The following is an 18005-nucleotide window of genomic DNA, read 5'->3' as shown; positions in this document are numbered from 1 at the left end:
AATATGAAATTGTTTGCGGTTATTTAAATTTTAATCTACTTCAAAAAGTTGAAATTTAAAGGAAACGTTTTTAGTGCGGTTTTAAAGTCTGTTTTATTTATTTTTAAAACTTATTCTTAATTAAATAATTTTATTTAATATTGCTTTTTGACAAATTAAAAAAAAAAAAAGATTGGAAAAACGACCCACAGTTTTGTTTTATTAAAAAAATTAAATATTCGTTTTCACTCGAGCAGTTGAGATGACTCATTTCGTACCTATTTCATGAAAATCCCTAAACCAATAAACAATCTGCAGTATATCCGTCTTTTTGTAACAGTCTGTAATAAAAGATTACTTTTTAATCCTATATATTATTTAAACAAATAATTAGCTTTCTTGTGAATTCCTAAAATAGATCATACTGACATTTTAATTTAGTTGTACAGTATTTATAATTCTTAACTTATAATGGTTTTTAAAAATGAAATATATTTCCACAGTTATTTGAAATTCTTTCATATAAATTATCTAATTTATATCATTTGTTATTCCGCATGCAAAGTGCATATATATGCTGTATATGTTATTTATATATATATATATATATATATACAATAATAATAATAATAATAATAAAATTATACACAATTCCCGAAGTACAAGTAATTAATTAATTTTTTTTCACAATTCTCACTTTTTTGTATGTAGCTGAATAAATGGTAAGCCGGATCAACACCAACGCACTCTTGCAACTTTACATGTTTGTGTTCTTTTAGAAATGTTGTTGGTTATAGGTTATTGAAACATTGAAACCATTTAAGCATTCTAGCTCATTCTCCTCTAAATGGATTTGTATAATTAAATTCATTTTAGAAATTTTTTCCATATGTTTATTTCTTTTGACTTGGTTCTTTAATTGTATTTTTTATTGTATTACTTTCTAAAATAGTAATAATTTATTTTGGTTTCTGATTTTGTAATGCTTTTTATTTGTTTTCTGCTCAAAGCCAGATTGTAACAATTAACAAAAAAAGTCCTTTATTTTTTTTTTGTTGAGAAAGTTTTTCAACAATTTGTTTTTGTAAACTTTTCCCTTATAAAAAGCGAAAATTTTTAACTAATTTATTATATTGTCTTTAATAAACGTTTGAAGTTTTGTTTCATTAATATGCAAGAAAATTATTTGAAAGCTTATGATAAAATATTATATAGAGAACAGACGAAAGTACATGATACCATCACGAAAGTAAAAAAAAAAATAAAATGATGGTGGGCAGGCTATGTAACAATAAGAACTGACAATAAATGTACTAAATTTACACTTGAATGACCATTAGATTAAACTCAAACAAAAAAGATCAAAGGCTCGTTTGATTAACAATATTATCAAGTACATTAAACGAATTGGCAGAAGTTCGCACAAGATCGTATTTGTTGGAAACGTGCTGAAGAGGCCTTCATCCTGTAGTAAATCAACAACTACTGAAATGATTAAATATGCGCGCACACACACACACACACACACAAAATTAATCTATGGAGAGTTCAAACTCATTAGTAATCGCTTAAAATTGTTTTTTTTTTTTAAGAACACCCAACTAGCTTGCCTTTTCTTGCCAGCTTTCGTTCATTTTCAAACATGCTCCTTTTAAAGTATTTATACTGTTTCACTTGCTCAATTCTTCCTTCTTTTATGCAGACATTTATTGGCTTATGTTATCCTATCCTCCTCATTTCTTAAGTTTTCCTGACATTCATTTTCATTCCACATTCTATCATTTTATTTTTACTTTCATTGAATATACTTTTGAACATCAGTTGAATATCTAGTGATTCATATCTCATCCTGGAAAAACCATGTTATTATGATCTCTATGCGATCTGTTCCCCGTTCTCATACAGTAATTCCTTCCTTTTTTGTAGTACTTTGATTAAATTTTCAACATAGAATATTAAAGAAGCTTGATTGTTTGTAGCAGCTTTTCGTTATTCCTATTCCTTGGTAGTTGGTTATTCTTTGGTATAACCGTTCAGTTTATTTTCATACTTGTTTTTTTTTTAGGTCTAGTTTTTCATTAATCTTTTTTCAAATTTATTCTTTGGCTTTTTAATATTTCCATTAGTTTATCCCACTTAACATGATGGAATTTTTTTCATTATATCTATTAAACATAAACTTATTTCTGTACTCCTTCCTAAGGACCAATAGATCTTTTAACCCAATCTCACCCCTTGTCCCTCTTCCCTTCCTGAATCCATTTTGTTCTTTTGTAACCATTTCCTCCATTTTTTTTTTACTCAATCGTTTATTCAGAATTTGTAGAAAAACCTTTGCTGATTGCAAATTTAAACTAATCGTCCTGTAATCCTGACTGGATCATGCCATACTGTATCATGATTTTTGGGATTAGAATCATAGGTTTTTTAAAGAAAGTTTTCTGGCGTCATCCCACTATTGTAGTTTCTATTACATATTTTAACCATCTCTTGTAACTCTTCTTCTTTAGACATTTATTTACTTCTTTTGGCAGATCATCTATTCCTAAACTTTTCCATTTTTCATATCTTGTATTGCTTATATATTAATTTCTGATTTTAAAATTGCTGCCCCTACTTCATCTCTTTCATTTATCCTGATTTTCTTTGGGAAATTCATTTGATTTTCTTTTAGTCTATAGTTTCTCAATGTATTTCCACCTTTTTAAGTATATCTTTCTCTCTGTATAAGACTTTGTCATCTCTATGATAAATTCTTGTGGCTATATTCCTCCTTTTTCTATTATTATTATTATTTTTTTTTTTTACTTTTTTATTATTATTCAGTACTGTTTGATTGTTTCTATATCTACTATATGTAAATCTTCTTCACTAGAAAAACACATGTAATGTATCACCATTACTAAGAAAACTTTATACCATTATTAAACATCTGTATCACTACAAGAAAAACCCTTAAAAGTAAATATATTGTGTGTTTAAGCAATTCATTAAACTTCGAGTTTTTTAAGTCAGCATACGTTTTTTGTAAGGGTGAGTAAGTTGTTTGTAGGGTTTTCATTCAATTTAGGGCCGAAAATTTAAATACAAAAAAAATGATTGAAAAATATTAATTCTTACTTTTAAGAGCTTTTCTGAAGTTGGATTTTTTATATTTTATGTTATTTGAATAAGCAAATTTTTAGAAATATTTAATATTAATAAACTTTTCGTTTTTTATTTGTTTTAAAACATTTTAACGAAACGAAAATACTATTGACCTTCACTTCATAGGAAAAAATATTAAGTTTAAATTATTGCGGTGATTGTGGTGGTAAGAATAATATCGGTTAATTCAAAGATATAAAAACAGCTGTCCAACCAGCCCTACATCTGCAAAATTAAAGTGTAAATATTGTCATTTTCACTTCCTTGTACCAAGTAAAGGCAGTATTGTGATCGCAAAAAATTTCGGTTTTCAGATTTAAAACGGAATATATCGAAATATATCCATTTATCAAGGATACAAGACTGCGTACTACGGGCTAGATATTAATATCAGTATGTTTAAACTTATGATAATTGATAGAGGAGAACAATCCCCTAATAGGCTCACTGGTCGGTTTGGGGAGCTGAAAGTGTTAGACAGTTGCATTTATCTTGCGTCAGCCATCTGTAACACAGATTATCGGGTTGGTCTAATGGTGAAATCGTCATCGTAAATCAGCTGATTTCGAAGTCAAGAGTTCTAAGGTTCAAATCCTAGTAAAGGCAGTTACTTTTATACGGATTTGAATACTAGTTCGTAGATACCGTTGTTCTTTGGTGGTTGTATTGCAATTAACCACACATCTCGACATCGAAATGATCGACCTGAGACTGTACAAGACTACATTCATACGTGTCATCCTCATTTATCTCTGAACTAATTCCTTACGATGGTTCCAGAGGCTAAACAGAAAAAAAGAAAGCCGTCTGTGACACGGGAGGTTCGAAAGAAGAGCTACTAAAGCGAATAGGTTAGGACGAGTTGCCATGGATAAGTTCGCGTGGATCTGCCAGAACAGAGCAATTACACGTAATGCGAAGGACCATCTTCTTGAAAATCTTCTGTTTTCTGTCTTCTTGTACGGATGGATGTGAACATTGTAGGACAGACAAGGCCAGAGATAAACAACGTAATGATACTTATGTGCTGTTGGCGTAGATTATGGATCGAAAAACGAACTAATTTGTCAGTTGTCGAAGAACTTAACATCTCAAAACGATTTTCATTCCCTGTCGATTAGAAAATCCTTCAGTTTTTAAGCATTTTGTGAGAAGAGACGGATAGAAGCTTGAAAAAGCCATAGTAGGAGGAAAGATCGAGGGCGCCAGGGCATGAGGAAGGACAGAAAGTAGATGGCTAGAACAGATCAAGAATGTCACCGGTTTACTTCTCCAACAGGCTTTCAGGCGAGATGAAAAGTGTGTTATATGGTGACGCCAGTGCTGTCATGACGCTTAACAATGAGCAAGACGATTGATAAGAAGAATATCATATTTAGTGGTTCACATAAAAAAATGAATGCCGTGTGAAGAAGCACTATTATTCTTTATTTTAGTTAAAAATTGCAGATGTTACAAAAAATAAATCAGCGGACAACGAACGAATTTAATAAAAGATTTTTCGTGGTTCACATAAAACTAGGATATTGTTTTAAAATTTTGGTTGTTAAAGACGCACTATGAAGTTAGGAGTAGTAAACATAATACTGTTCTAGATTAGAGAATTATACAAGTAGATTTATAAAAGCTCCGATCGAGCAGATTATTGGCATCCAGTAGAATGGTTGCGAGGAAACTATAATTGCACTTGTATTACGTTAGGCTGTATCGATAACTACGCATTTCACACATATACAGATTAGTTATTATTGATTCAATTACAAACTATGCACTGTAAACCATGTTCTCTTTCAATTATGCAACTACTAAAAATTAAAAGTCCGGTTTTACGTGTTATAATATTCAGCGTTGAGATAAGCAAGAGATAATTCTTAATTCTCGAAAAACTTAGAAGTAAAACATTAATTTTTTAGTTGTAACTACCGATTTTACTTGTTAGTCTCAACAAAAAAAAAACTATTTGAAAAGTTATATCCTATATAAAAAAAAATTACATCACATTAAATATTTTTCTTTCCTGTATGTTCCATATTCTTTCTTCTCTAAAGAAAACTTGTAAAATTACGCTAAATTATCCATAAAATGTGTCCCCTTTTTTATCTGTTTCGCTGTTAAACAGCTTCAACGTTCTAACACTTACAAGATTATAATAAATTTAAAAAACTAATAAAAAATAGTATTTGATATATTTAATAACGGAGATTTCTTTCTCATCTGAATTAACATTTTTCTGATGCTCAATTTCAATTAACTGAAATTGTTGCTGATCTTGGTAATGGTAAAAAATTTGTTTTTTTCACTGATCAATTTGATTTAAGGAAGTTATTATGGTAGGTAAATAATTTCATAACTTTAATTTAGAACGATATAGAAAAAATGTTGTGAAGGAAATAATCATTATTATTAAATCGAGCGGGAATCTCGACGGTCTAGACAAGAGGATAATCGCTTCATCTCTATATCGCTTACAGTCCGTGCATTCTAGTCCATACCTTTATCGATATGGAGCACTGTTGAAAATTTTATTCTTCGGCTTGTAAGTTGACATTGATTTAACTTATTTTTTAGATTCAAAAATCGCGGACTTGAATTATTAACAGATTTAGTATATTCTGATCGGTTAATTGATTTTTATTTTATGCTAGCAAATTCATAAATAAAGAAACAATCGAATCTTTAATCACTATTTCTTTTTGAAATCGGTTATTAAACAAATATTTTTCTGTTAACTTTCCAAATTTCCAATCTGGGTGATAGGGATTTTATATTTCCCTAGAGGCGGTCCAACTCTCAGATAAATTACTACATAGAATGCATTAATAATTGGTGCTGTTAAATAAGTAATAAAAACCATTTAATCTACGAATCCTACTAATAAGTAGACGATTTAAAGTGTTATTTATTACCCACACATTTTAAAACGTGTTTATACAATTTTATTTTCCTTAAAATTTAAAAATATATTATCATAATCTAATAATAAAAAATACTTCTGTGGTATCCTTCTTTTTTTTTTCTTAACAATGATCGACTGGCTGTTCAAGCAACCAAAAACTGCTTGGATCAAACAATTTAACCGGAGTGATGCGGGTTGCTAATAAAATCAGAAGAGAAATCCGCGTGGCTGTGGATCCATAAAATAATTTTTACGGATATAAATTCGTTACCTTTATGGGATTCAACAAATTTTTATGTCTTTTTCTTTCTCTTTACTAACTTTCCTTTAGAATAGCGAACCCCGTATATGTTTATTGTTGGCTGTTAATTTGTTTTTTTTTTTTACGAACGTGTTATGTTGTACGTTTTTTCACATACGTTTGCAGTTAAAGATTCTTCATAATCAAGAAACATGATATATATATATATATATATATATATATGCCATTATTGTGTTTAAAAAATAAGGAAAAAAAAATTCTTATGAGCATTCTAGGAAAACATATTAACGATTTATGATTTGTTAAATTAACATTATAAAACATGCTGGAAACCATACTACTTCTTTATATTATAAATAATTACAACTAACCTCTCCTAAATGATTAATTTACAAATAAAATACAACATGACTTATTTTGTTTTGTTGTCTATATTACCGATACCAGTTTGTTTGTTTTTTATTAAAAAGAAAAATTATTGTTGAATGAAACAGTTATGTTTTGAAAAAAGGCTGATAAGTGAAAAATTGCTTTTCTAGTAAGGCCTGAATTGAGCGAGGATAATGAATAAAGATCAGGTATTACGCAGTTCATAGAGCATATTGTTAGTATTATCTGTCCGTTTTACACTGAAGTAAAGTCAATTTAGATTAAAAGTCTTCTTTTGATAGTTTTCTTAAGGATTTTAAAAACAAATTGATTAATATAACTGAAATTACTTAGGTTAACAGAAAAGTGATTGGATAATAAAATAAAATCCCCTGTGATATTTTACCATTATTAGAAAAGGCTTTATTACGCTTTAAACTCATTGGCAAAGAGATCTTTCCAAGTTATATTTGAAATATAAACATATTTTTTGAATAGTAACAATTACAAAAATTCATTTATGCAGTACAATCATATAATATTACTGTACCTCTATGCACCTTATCTTACCTGACTAATTCATCAATGCCCAGCAAAAAATACTGAAAATAAACTTGATGAACATTTTTGTCTTACGGTTCAAGTGCATACTAAGAAAGAATTTTTTGAAATAACAGGTTTAAAGGGTTCAGTGACTAACAGTGAAATTTACTTTTTTTTAATTTCTCGATAAAAAACGAAGTTATCAACTTGATTTTTGGTGTATATAATTTTCATGTAAATCTAAAAACCGATTTCTATATTTTTCGAAATTCGACCTTGAAATGGTTGAAGAACGGTAAAAAAAATTTGAACAATGATTGCAAATTTTCCCCATTTCCATTACTAAACGAGATATTCATTAGATATGAGCTTGCAAATACACTTCAGATAAGTACTTAAAAACCATTTTCGGGTTTTCTTGAATTTCGATTTTTTAAGGGGGCGACGGTGTACGGCATGGCGGCTCAACCAACACAGCCACTGTTACTGTATGTGCGACGGACTGGCTGCACCTGCCTCCGGTTACTTGATTAAAAAACAAAATAAAAAAATTGAGCGTGACGGTAAATTCAAGTAACCAAACAAACGGGCGAAGCCGCGAAGTCGCTGTTAGTACGTATATATATAGTGTGTGTGTTAAATTTTTTGTTCAACCCACTTTTAAATCGTACTTCTTTCACAAAATTTAACCTCAAAAAACATTACAAGGCAGCGCAATTAGCGTGCTTTAAAAAAAGGTGCAAATGGGTATTACTGTTAAAATTGAATAAGTTGTTTAAGTCGGCGACGTCATTATTGAACTAATTAACTCCATTCACCGATCTCTTTGACGAACTGGTAGTATCTCTTTCTTCCGTAAATTCCGGGTTAGAATCACAAACAGACTTTGTACTTTTCACACACTATAAATTTAATTTCTCATCCCAAAAAAAAGTGACAATGTAATGAGGTGCATTAGCCTGTGATTACTTTGTGAATAAATAAATTTCATAGTCAGCTATTTTAGTCAGGTGTTATTCAATTATTTTACATGAATTTTTCGAATTTTTAATTTCTTACGAGTGTTAAATCTTCTTTTCTAAAAAAAAAAAATAAATAAAATCGATTAAATCTGCGAAAAAACCGCGTAAGATTAAAAATTATCTATTCAAATTAAAAAGCAAATAACTGAATTTCTTATTTTTTAATAGCTTAACGGGAAAACTATGTTTGCTTCTTAACATATTTTGATATCTTATTTAACATTACTAAATGTTAAATAAATGAGGGGGATCGCCCCAAATTGTTATATTTTACCAGTTAACCATTTACCAGTTATTTACGATAAAACTAAATGATAATTCAGAGGAATCTTTAACGTAGCATATTACCAACCGAATTCAGAGTCGTAGAATGCTACATGAAATGGATATTTAATCCATTTCATGTTTTTGTATGTACAAGAAATATCGTGATTTTTCATTTTATTCTTCATGTCCAAAGAATACTACGAAAAATCAGGATATTTCTTATCAGAAATGATCAAGAAAATTTGTCTCGTTTTACCAAGATATTTATTCAGGATATGCTGTAAAAAAATGTCAAAATGATCAAATGAAACATAATATCAAGACATGTTAATGGATCTTTATCTGCTTGAAGATAAAATTAGGCGTTTTCTCTTGTAGATAAAAAAAATCTTCATTATGATTTTTTTTTTATGTACACGACCGCTGTTTATATACATATATATATATATATATTATTTAGGTTAAACTTTTTATAGTCCATTTTTCCCTGTGTGTATGCAATATTTATATGTACAATATAATATTCTTTCAGCCACACACACACGCGCGCGCACAGACACACACATACACATATATATTATATATATATATCTCCATGCACGAGTGTAAAGGTCTTAAGATGAATGGGAAAGGAGAAACGTTTGGAGCAGAATTCTTTTGAGTCCAGCCAGGTTAATGGGCCATTTATTAAAATGCCCAGGTTTATTAATTTAATGTTAGAGGTATATGTTTAAAATAAAAACTATATTGAAAGAGATCGGAATATATAAAACGATACTTTAGAATAAAGGATCTAATAAAATATGATCAGATTAAAAGGTTAGCACAGAATAGAAAAGAATTAAAATCAGCATCAAACCAGTCAACCATCTTAAGAAAACATTACACATTTTTACTTTTCGAATTGTAACAAACGATACGTATTAAAATAAAGATAAAATTATTAAATCTAAAGAGAAAAACTACAAACCCATTAAAGAACAATATGAAATAAATACGTTAATAAACACAATACAAAACAATAAGGGTGTGTTTCTACTCGTACATATCCTGCATTCAACGAATAACTGCGATTCAAATCATACGATTCATAACATTATTTACAAAAGAAAAATTAAAAGCGTAATAATAATAATAATAAATTATGAATGGGAAATAATACTTTAATTTAAATTTCAAATTTGCTTACAAAAAGCCTTTTCAGGGAATTTCCTGTTTAAATTTCTATGCCAAAATCATTAACAATTCTATACTAATTTACAACCACTTTTTATTCCATTTTAATACTAGAAATTCTCAATATAAAGGTGTGAGGGGTTTTGTTTAAATTATTCATTTATTTTTTAAGGTTAACTTTAATGAAATTGTATATCTGTTATGGAAGAGGGTTTATTCTTTCAAAATAATTTGAAGAAAATCTTAATGAATATAGAAACAACACTTTTTTTTAAGTCTTAAAATTGTACAGGACGATAATTCATCTCACCTGGGATACTAGTTAACTTTAAATCATTTTCTTTTATTGCTGATATCATTGCATTATAGAATTTTTAATTTTAAAAAAGTATTTAAAATTTCGATCGATTTTTATATTTTAATAATAAATTTTCTTTGAATTTTTATTTAAATTACTCCACATCCTAAGATACCTGAACTAAAAACAAACGAAATTAGATTTCTGATTAAATAAGAAAAAATCTTATAGACCCGATTGTTTATAATATATTGTAGAGTATTGAAGGAGGAAATTACAAAATATGTCTTCACAGGATAGCTAATAACCTTCGGAAGATTCCACCTGCAAGCCACATTCTAATAGATGAAACAGAGATCAAACAACCTCATCTTTTAAAGTTGGATACATACCATTTTCAAGAAATGGGCTTTTATCCTACCCAGAAATAGCAGAATTGAATTAAGAGGTCGGAATATTTTACATAACATCACATATTATTGATATAGTCTGTTTCAAAATGAATATCGGGATTTTAAAGCTATGTAATATTTCTCAGATTTCTCGTACATTGATTAATTATACATGAATAGATCAACTCAAACAGTTTTAGGTGTGTGCAGATTCATAAACTGTTTCCTGTACCTTCCACTTGAAAGTGCTTGTAGCAAAAATGGCAACCCTCAACCGAAATATTCCGTCATTTACAGTTTGCAAAGTGTGAATCTGTAATTACCGAGGGCGTTCCGTTTGAAGTTTCATTGTGATCCTCGAGTAACAGTAACAACGGTAAATAGTATAAACAATTTGAAACAACTGTATTCGTAAAGGGAAGAGTACAGGACGACCGAGTGTATCCGAAGACAATGCCGAACGTGTAAGAGTCTTTTGTGCGTAGTCCTAGGAAATCCGTTAGGAAGGTTAGCCGTGAATTAGCAACTCCAGTGACGTCTGTGTAGAGGATTTTAAAGAAACGCTTACAACTGCGTCCATATCGTTTACAAGCTCTAAAGCCCACAGATTATGGTTTGCATGCTAGCTTTGCAATTAAATTGTGGCACCGTGATGATGAACACTTTCTTCATTGTGTCGTATTCAGTGACGAATCAACATCTCATGTTAATGGAAAAGTACACAATGTGCGTATCTGGATATCAGAAAATCCTCACGAAATATTAAAGTGTGAATGAGACTCCCTAGAACTGAATGATTTTTGTGCCGTATCCCGTCGGCAAGTTTCTTTTTCATAGAAGCAAGTATGTCTGGAATGAACTAACTATCTTGATATTTTAATTTTATGTTTTTCTTTAGGGGTTTATAAAGGTTCAAGTGTATGTGCCACCGTGACCAGCTGACCTAGCCGATTTAAGTTAAAACAAAGGATTGAAGCAACTGTCGCATCAATTACTTCAGATTTTCTGATTAAATTATAGAGTGAACTCTCCTATCGGGTGGATGTGTCTCGTGTGACGAGTGGTATTCATATTGAATATTTATAAACAAAAAAGAGTTTGAATTACTCTTTCATTTCATGTATAAATTTATCAATGTAAGTAAAACTTAATAAATATTACACAACTTTAAAACCCCGATATTCATATTGAAACACACTATTTTAAATTATTTTGAAGCTTAAATACGGGTATTTTCTGCAAGAAAAAAATTGTTTTCGTACAGAAACAGAAGAGGAAGTGAGAATAGGCTAAGTAATTTTCTTACTTATTCCCTGAATTGTGTAACCTGTGGAAATATAAATACCGTTAAGCCATTGAGTGGTGTTCTTTACTATAGGATTATTATATTAATAAAATCTGAGCTTGTAATTTTTAATTTGAAGAAGTATCTGAGCAGTTTAAAAAATAAACTAGATTTTGTAAAAAAATTTAATGATTACAGAAACCGAATTTTTCTGTTATATCGTGCCAAATTTATATAGGAAGATAATTCATCTCATCTTGAATACCAGAACTCTTAAAGAAGAATATATGTTTATTGCACAAAGAAGAATTGATTTTTGTAGATGCAGAGAGTATTTGCCCGTGTTAAATCTTTTCCAGAAAATACTTATAAAAACAGAAAAAAATTTGTACTTAGCACAACATAGACAAAGAAAGGTACCCGTTGGTCATAAGCCAAATTACAATCCAATTTTTGATCAGCTGTTCTCGGATCTAATTTTTCACATAGGTATAATATTTTTAACAATTATTTCATCCGATTCACTTCTTTGTTAAAAATGTATATGGGCAAAAGTATATCCAAGATCATAATGATAAAAATAATTAAGAAGGAGGTAATTTTCATTTATACGTCTGGGCTGCAGACGACTGTTCATTTGGAACTTTCATGTGCAGGTATTTTATTACAGAGTGAAGCAGTAGGAAGATGTTTTTAAACGGATTCGATCAAAAAGGAAAGGTGGATAATTTTGCGACATTGTGACAGTGGGTAAAACCAATAGATATTTTTTACCTGTTGCTTCAACCCTTTTAAACGGGTCATTTTACTTAAAATGACTCTTGATATCAACTTGAGTACAAACTCAAATTGTTGAGTGTATATTGAGATTCATTAACTGGTTGATCAATTTATTTTTTATCTTCTACAAAACTGAACAACTTTTTATGTAAACAAGTTGGTATTTAGAAAAGCAGATGTTTGCTATTAAAATATTTAAATCGTTATTACGTAAAAAGGTAATAAAAACGATATATATAGAGCAACATTACAAATAATAATTCTCAAAATTTTTTCCTCGCTTTGAATTTAAATGTTGTCTTTATATTTTAGCCAATTAAGAAGTAACATTATTTAAAATTTTTGTTTTACTATTAAATTGCTACGTTCAACCTATACTTTTCTCGTCTTTTACATAAAACAACAGGAGGTACAGACAGCTTAGATAGTGACAAACAGACAGAGAAAGAAAATATGCTTGTTTTATACCGTGGAGATGATTTACTAAGAGACAAGAACCAACACTCGAACAAACCAGCCGCTGACCTTTCCCACAGTCTTTCTACTACACCACACAAACTCACTACAACTTCTGAAAAGAAAAGGATAGAGCTGAGAGAAAGAGAATGAGTAAATTTGTAAAGAGAGAGAGAGAGAGAGAGTTAGAAAAGAGGAGAGAGAAAGAGTGATGGAGATGAGCTTTGCTGATTGAACTGTTGCCCATAACTGGTGGTACTGCCGGTATTTGGTTGCTGATATGCAAATAAAGTACAGTACATATAAATGTGTATTCCCGTACTAAAATCAGCTAACATGTACTTATATTTGTAAATAAATATATTACGTGGGCGTATATGTTCTTGTATATCCATCGAATGCTGTGAATATCACCAAGTTCTTGAATTATTACCTCTAGGTATAAGTCATTAAATGGCATTTTTTTTCGCTAACTATTAAATGAATTGGATCTTTTAAAATGTTAAATTAGGATCGGTTTATAAATTACTATTTATTTTCCACTTCATGAAGTCGTATCATAAAAAAAAACCACAGAAAGTTGTTCTACGAAATTAATATGAATAACCTATAATCAAATGAATGGGATTTCTTAGCGGTTATGTTCACAGTCCTCTTGATAAATTACATTAATAAACCGTATCTTTTTTATTTTTGTTTTATCTCTTTCAAGGTCCATTTCCTTTTGAACGAAGTAACGATTTTGATACTTTGTTGTTTCTTATAACTAGTTGCTTTCTTGGAAACTGTTGTTTTTTCCTTCAACCTTTTTTTCTATGATTTTGGATTTTGTTTGTAATTTAATGACAAAAACTCAATGAACCTTCTTAATTAAATGTAATCCAGTCTTCTTTTTTTACTTAAATTGTAATGATATAAAGTGTAATATATTTTTACGTCCTTGTACGAAGTAAAGGATGTATTTTGATTGCGCAAAAATTTCGGTTTACAGATTTCAACGGAAATATCCAATTTGACCATCCCTGAATCCGTTTTGACTAGTTTCGGCGTGACGTCTATACGTACGTACGTATGTACGTATCTCGCATAACTCAAACACGATTAGCCGTAGAATTTTAAAATTTTGGATTTAGGACTGCTGTAACTTTTAGTTGTGCACCTCCCCTTTTGATTGCAATCGACTGAACCAAATATGTCCAAAAAAAACCTAAAATCCAAAATATCTGAATTTTGTACTTTTTCTTAACTGCAGTAATGCAGTTAAAGCCCTCATTGAAAGCTTTTCAACGGTATATCATAAGTGGATTTATTTTAATTGGTTCCAGAGTTTTAGCCAAATAAAATTTTAATTAATGAAATATTTGGATCTTACAAGGGGAAGGCACATTGATTCATATACATGTATTTTCTTTTAACCATTTTTTTTTTTAATTTGAATATATTGATTTATTAATAATTTATTTACTATGATTGTAAAAAAAAAAATACAATAAATAATAATTCATTAATAACAATAAAAAAAAATACAATAAATAATAATTCATTAATAACAATAAAAAAAAAAAAATGAAAACATATCAGAAGTTATTAATGAAAAAAAAATGTATGTACTTTTCAGTTAAAAAAAATGTGTGTATGTAATTTAATAGGCGTACAAGGAAGTCATGTGATGTTCACATGAGAATTAAAAAACAATCGGTTATAGCTTAGTTAATTATAATATGATATAAAGTGTAAACATTATACAAATTTTATAATTTTTATAATTATAACTATCTCTTTTTTAGACTAAATAAATGTACTATTCTAGTCTTTATAGTTTTCTGAAAAAAATATATTTATGGTAGTTCTGCAGTTCTCAACCAGAAAAGCTTCTTTGACACAAGAAAGCCTATGCTATAATAATGGAACAGGACATTGACCCAATGACTCCCAAACTGTGCGCCGCGACTCCCCGGGAATTGGCGGCCTCTTTACAAGGGCGCCGCGAAAAATTGTAAAAGGTTCATATTTAATTGAACCAAGATATTTATAATTATTAATTTAATGTTAATAAAGTAAAAAAATAATGAAGATACACGAGTTTTATTTGTTTTTATCTCTTCTTAATCATACTTTTACTTAGGGTAGGGCGTCATGGCCCGCCGGGTGTATCTAGTAGTGAACGCGTCTTCCCAAATCAGCTGATTTGGAAGTCGAGAGTTCCAGAGTTCAAGTCCTACTAACGTCAATTATTTTTATACGGATTTGAATACTAGATCATAGATACCGGTATTCTTTGGTGATTGGGTTTCAATTAACCAAACATCTCAGGAATGATCGAACTGAGACTGTACAACACTACACACTTCATTTACACTCATACATATCATCTTCATTCATCCGAAACTTCATTCAATACCGAAACGGTAATTCTCGGAGGCTAAACAGGAAAAAAGAAAAGAAAGGGTAGGGCGCCATGGAAAAATTTTTCATTGAAAAGGGCGCCGCGACTCGGAAAAGTTTTGAAACCTCTGCATTGACTGATGTTCGTAAGTTTTAACCGTTAGACTTAAATTAAACATAATTTTGGTAACTCTAGAAAAAATTCATCAGCGATGTAGCTCTCTCACCATTGTAATTACTTTTTGTAACTGCTTTTTAAGAGCCTTATTGTTGGATATTGATTTCTTTCTGAATTCTCATAATTATTATTAATTCCCAGAAAAAGAAATTAATATAATTTAATTAGGTAATCATAACACTTACAGAATTATTATTAGTTGAAATTATTATTACATAATTTCGTATTCACTTCAGTTTTATTGTTTCAGGTGAATATGTGCTGAAATACAGTGTAAAGTTGGATCAAGAAAATGGACTTTAGAATAAATTGTGAAATCTTTTCTTAACGAATAAACTATTTAGACATCAATGGTTGGTTAATGTAAGTATATTATTAATCGATAATCTAAATTAAAAAGAAAAATGTATTTATTAAAATGATTAAATATCAAGTTAAAATTTTCTGACGTTAATTATACGAAAATAAGATTACTTTGAAATATTACGACTGAAATGGAAACTCAATTCCCATTATCAGGGGGACATATAATAAGCTTTAATTATAGGAGAAATTCCCCTACCACTGTAGGTCTAGATAAATAGTTCCCCTGCCACTCACTCCTACTGAAATATAGAATTTAATTAGCTCTTCCACACTATTGTACAAAGGGTTTTCTTAAGGAATTCCGAGTGTTCTTGTTAGTATAGGTTGTCTATCTGCTCGTGAGGTCTATCTAAGAAACCCTGCTCTTCACCCTTCATACATCCAGTATAGTCCGTTGATCCTTCAAGTATCACTATTCCTCTGACATTTACACAAACAATACATAGAAACTCACATTACACTTAAAAGTTCATTAGTTGTCGTTTATTTATAGTTTCAGTTATTTTTGTTATATTCGATGAAAATCCTGTAAAATATTTATTTACGGTCTGATTACTTCCTTTGTTTCATTGTTAAATAACAGTTTTCATGGAGTGTAAGAGTGCACATCAAACTTTGGTTCGTTATTTTACTAAATTGTATGAAATCATATTGTTAAATTAGAGAACAGCTCTTTTATGTCGTTATTTACCTACTATTATTATTATTGCTTGTTAGTGTACCGCATAGGTTAATGGATAATCAGTGCTTGGTAAGGATTTTAAGATACAGTACTCCTTTCGGTAGAATTGTTTGCCTCGTTCCGTGGTTTATTATAAATTCATTCATCTCCGATGACCTCCTGTATCTATTGGTCATATAATCGTTGAATTAGTACCATAGTCCCTGGTAATTAGGTACTAAATCTTTAGTTTATGGAGCTTGATGGGAGAGTGAACCTAAATGAAAATTTGTTTTCTATCCGATTATTCTCCAAATATCCAGCTTGGAGCGTTTATTGAATGAAGCAGAGAGTATAAATCCTTCCTAATGCATACATTACCGGTTATCCAAACCAGTCTTGACTGAATCCGGATTTTCCAAAATGACCGAAAAAATATTTAAACATCTTCAATCTTGAAGAAAACAGCAACAAATACTCTTGGTAAAAAAAGATATATCGTGATACAAAATAAAGGTCTAAACCTCGATTATTCAGTTATACAGAATTGACGTTTGCAGAATGCAAGCAGGATTTTTACATTAATTTTTTCCCCAATAATATGTAGAGTCATTTTTTTAATTTATAACATATGCCTTTCCATCCTCTTATAAGTTATATTATTATTTTAATATATTCTAATAGTTTTTAGATCTACGTACTCATATAATTTATACGTACATACGAGGTGTGTGAGAAAAGTAATGAGATTGTTAACACCGCAAGCGATCTGCCAACGCTGTGTCTACCGGTCTGTGCTAGACCGGTTTGTTCATCCCTTCCACATGCTCAGTACGAGTTTCAACTCCGTTCAGCCAACACATTATTTTTGACAGCGTCATCAGTGAAGTTGTGTTTTTGTAACGAAAATGGAGCATCGGAATTTAGAGCAAGGTTGTGCAATCAAGTTTTGTGTTAAACTTGGGGAATCCGCGAGTGTGACCTTTGAAAAGTTGAAATAGGCCTATGGGGAATATTTCTTATCAAGAGCACAAGTTTTCCGCTGGCACAAATCATTTTATGAAGGCCGAGAACACGTTAAAGATCAACCTCGCTTAGGGAGACCTTCAACTTCAAAATCTGACGAAAACGTTGAGCGTGTGAGGGTTCATGTGAGATCGGACCGTCGTTTGACAATAAGGATGATGAGTGATTCACCTGATTTGAGCCCTTGTGACGTTCTCCTTTTCTCGAAAATGAAACGTCAAAAAAAACACGTCAAAATTGAAATTGAAAGGACGTCATTTTGAAACTCTGGAGAACATTCAAAAGACTGTAACCGATTAGTTAAAACCTCTACCAGTTGAAGCCTTCTAGCGCTGCTACCAGGAGTGGGGACAACGACTCATAGCTTCCCAAGGGAACTACTTTGAAGGGGATACTATTGTTGTTTGAAAAAAATAAAAACTCTGATAAGTAAAAAGTCAGTCTCATTACTTTTTTTACACACCTCGATTATTATTGTAATCGATTATTGCTCTGGTTCCTGAAAAATCAAAGAAAA

General features: G+C 30.2%; 1 protein-coding gene across 2 annotated transcripts in view; it reads left to right on the top strand.

The window, feature by feature from the left end:
• LOC142325396 (leucine zipper putative tumor suppressor 2 homolog) overlaps window positions 1–18005 on the top strand; it is a 353005-nt gene that overhangs the window by 91634 nt on the left and 243366 nt on the right. For both annotated transcript variants that reach the window (XM_075367117.1, XM_075367118.1), the window contains exon 2: window positions 15686–15798. The gene's annotated coding sequence lies outside the window, so the exon portion shown is untranslated. The remainder of the gene's footprint in view (window positions 1–15685; window positions 15799–18005) is intronic.

This window comes from Lycorma delicatula, chromosome 5 (assembly GCF_047948215.1).
Source record: "Lycorma delicatula isolate Av1 chromosome 5, ASM4794821v1, whole genome shotgun sequence".
NCBI lineage: Eukaryota > Metazoa > Arthropoda > Insecta > Hemiptera > Fulgoridae > Lycorma > Lycorma delicatula.
This window is presented reverse-complemented; position numbering and strand designations above follow the sequence as displayed.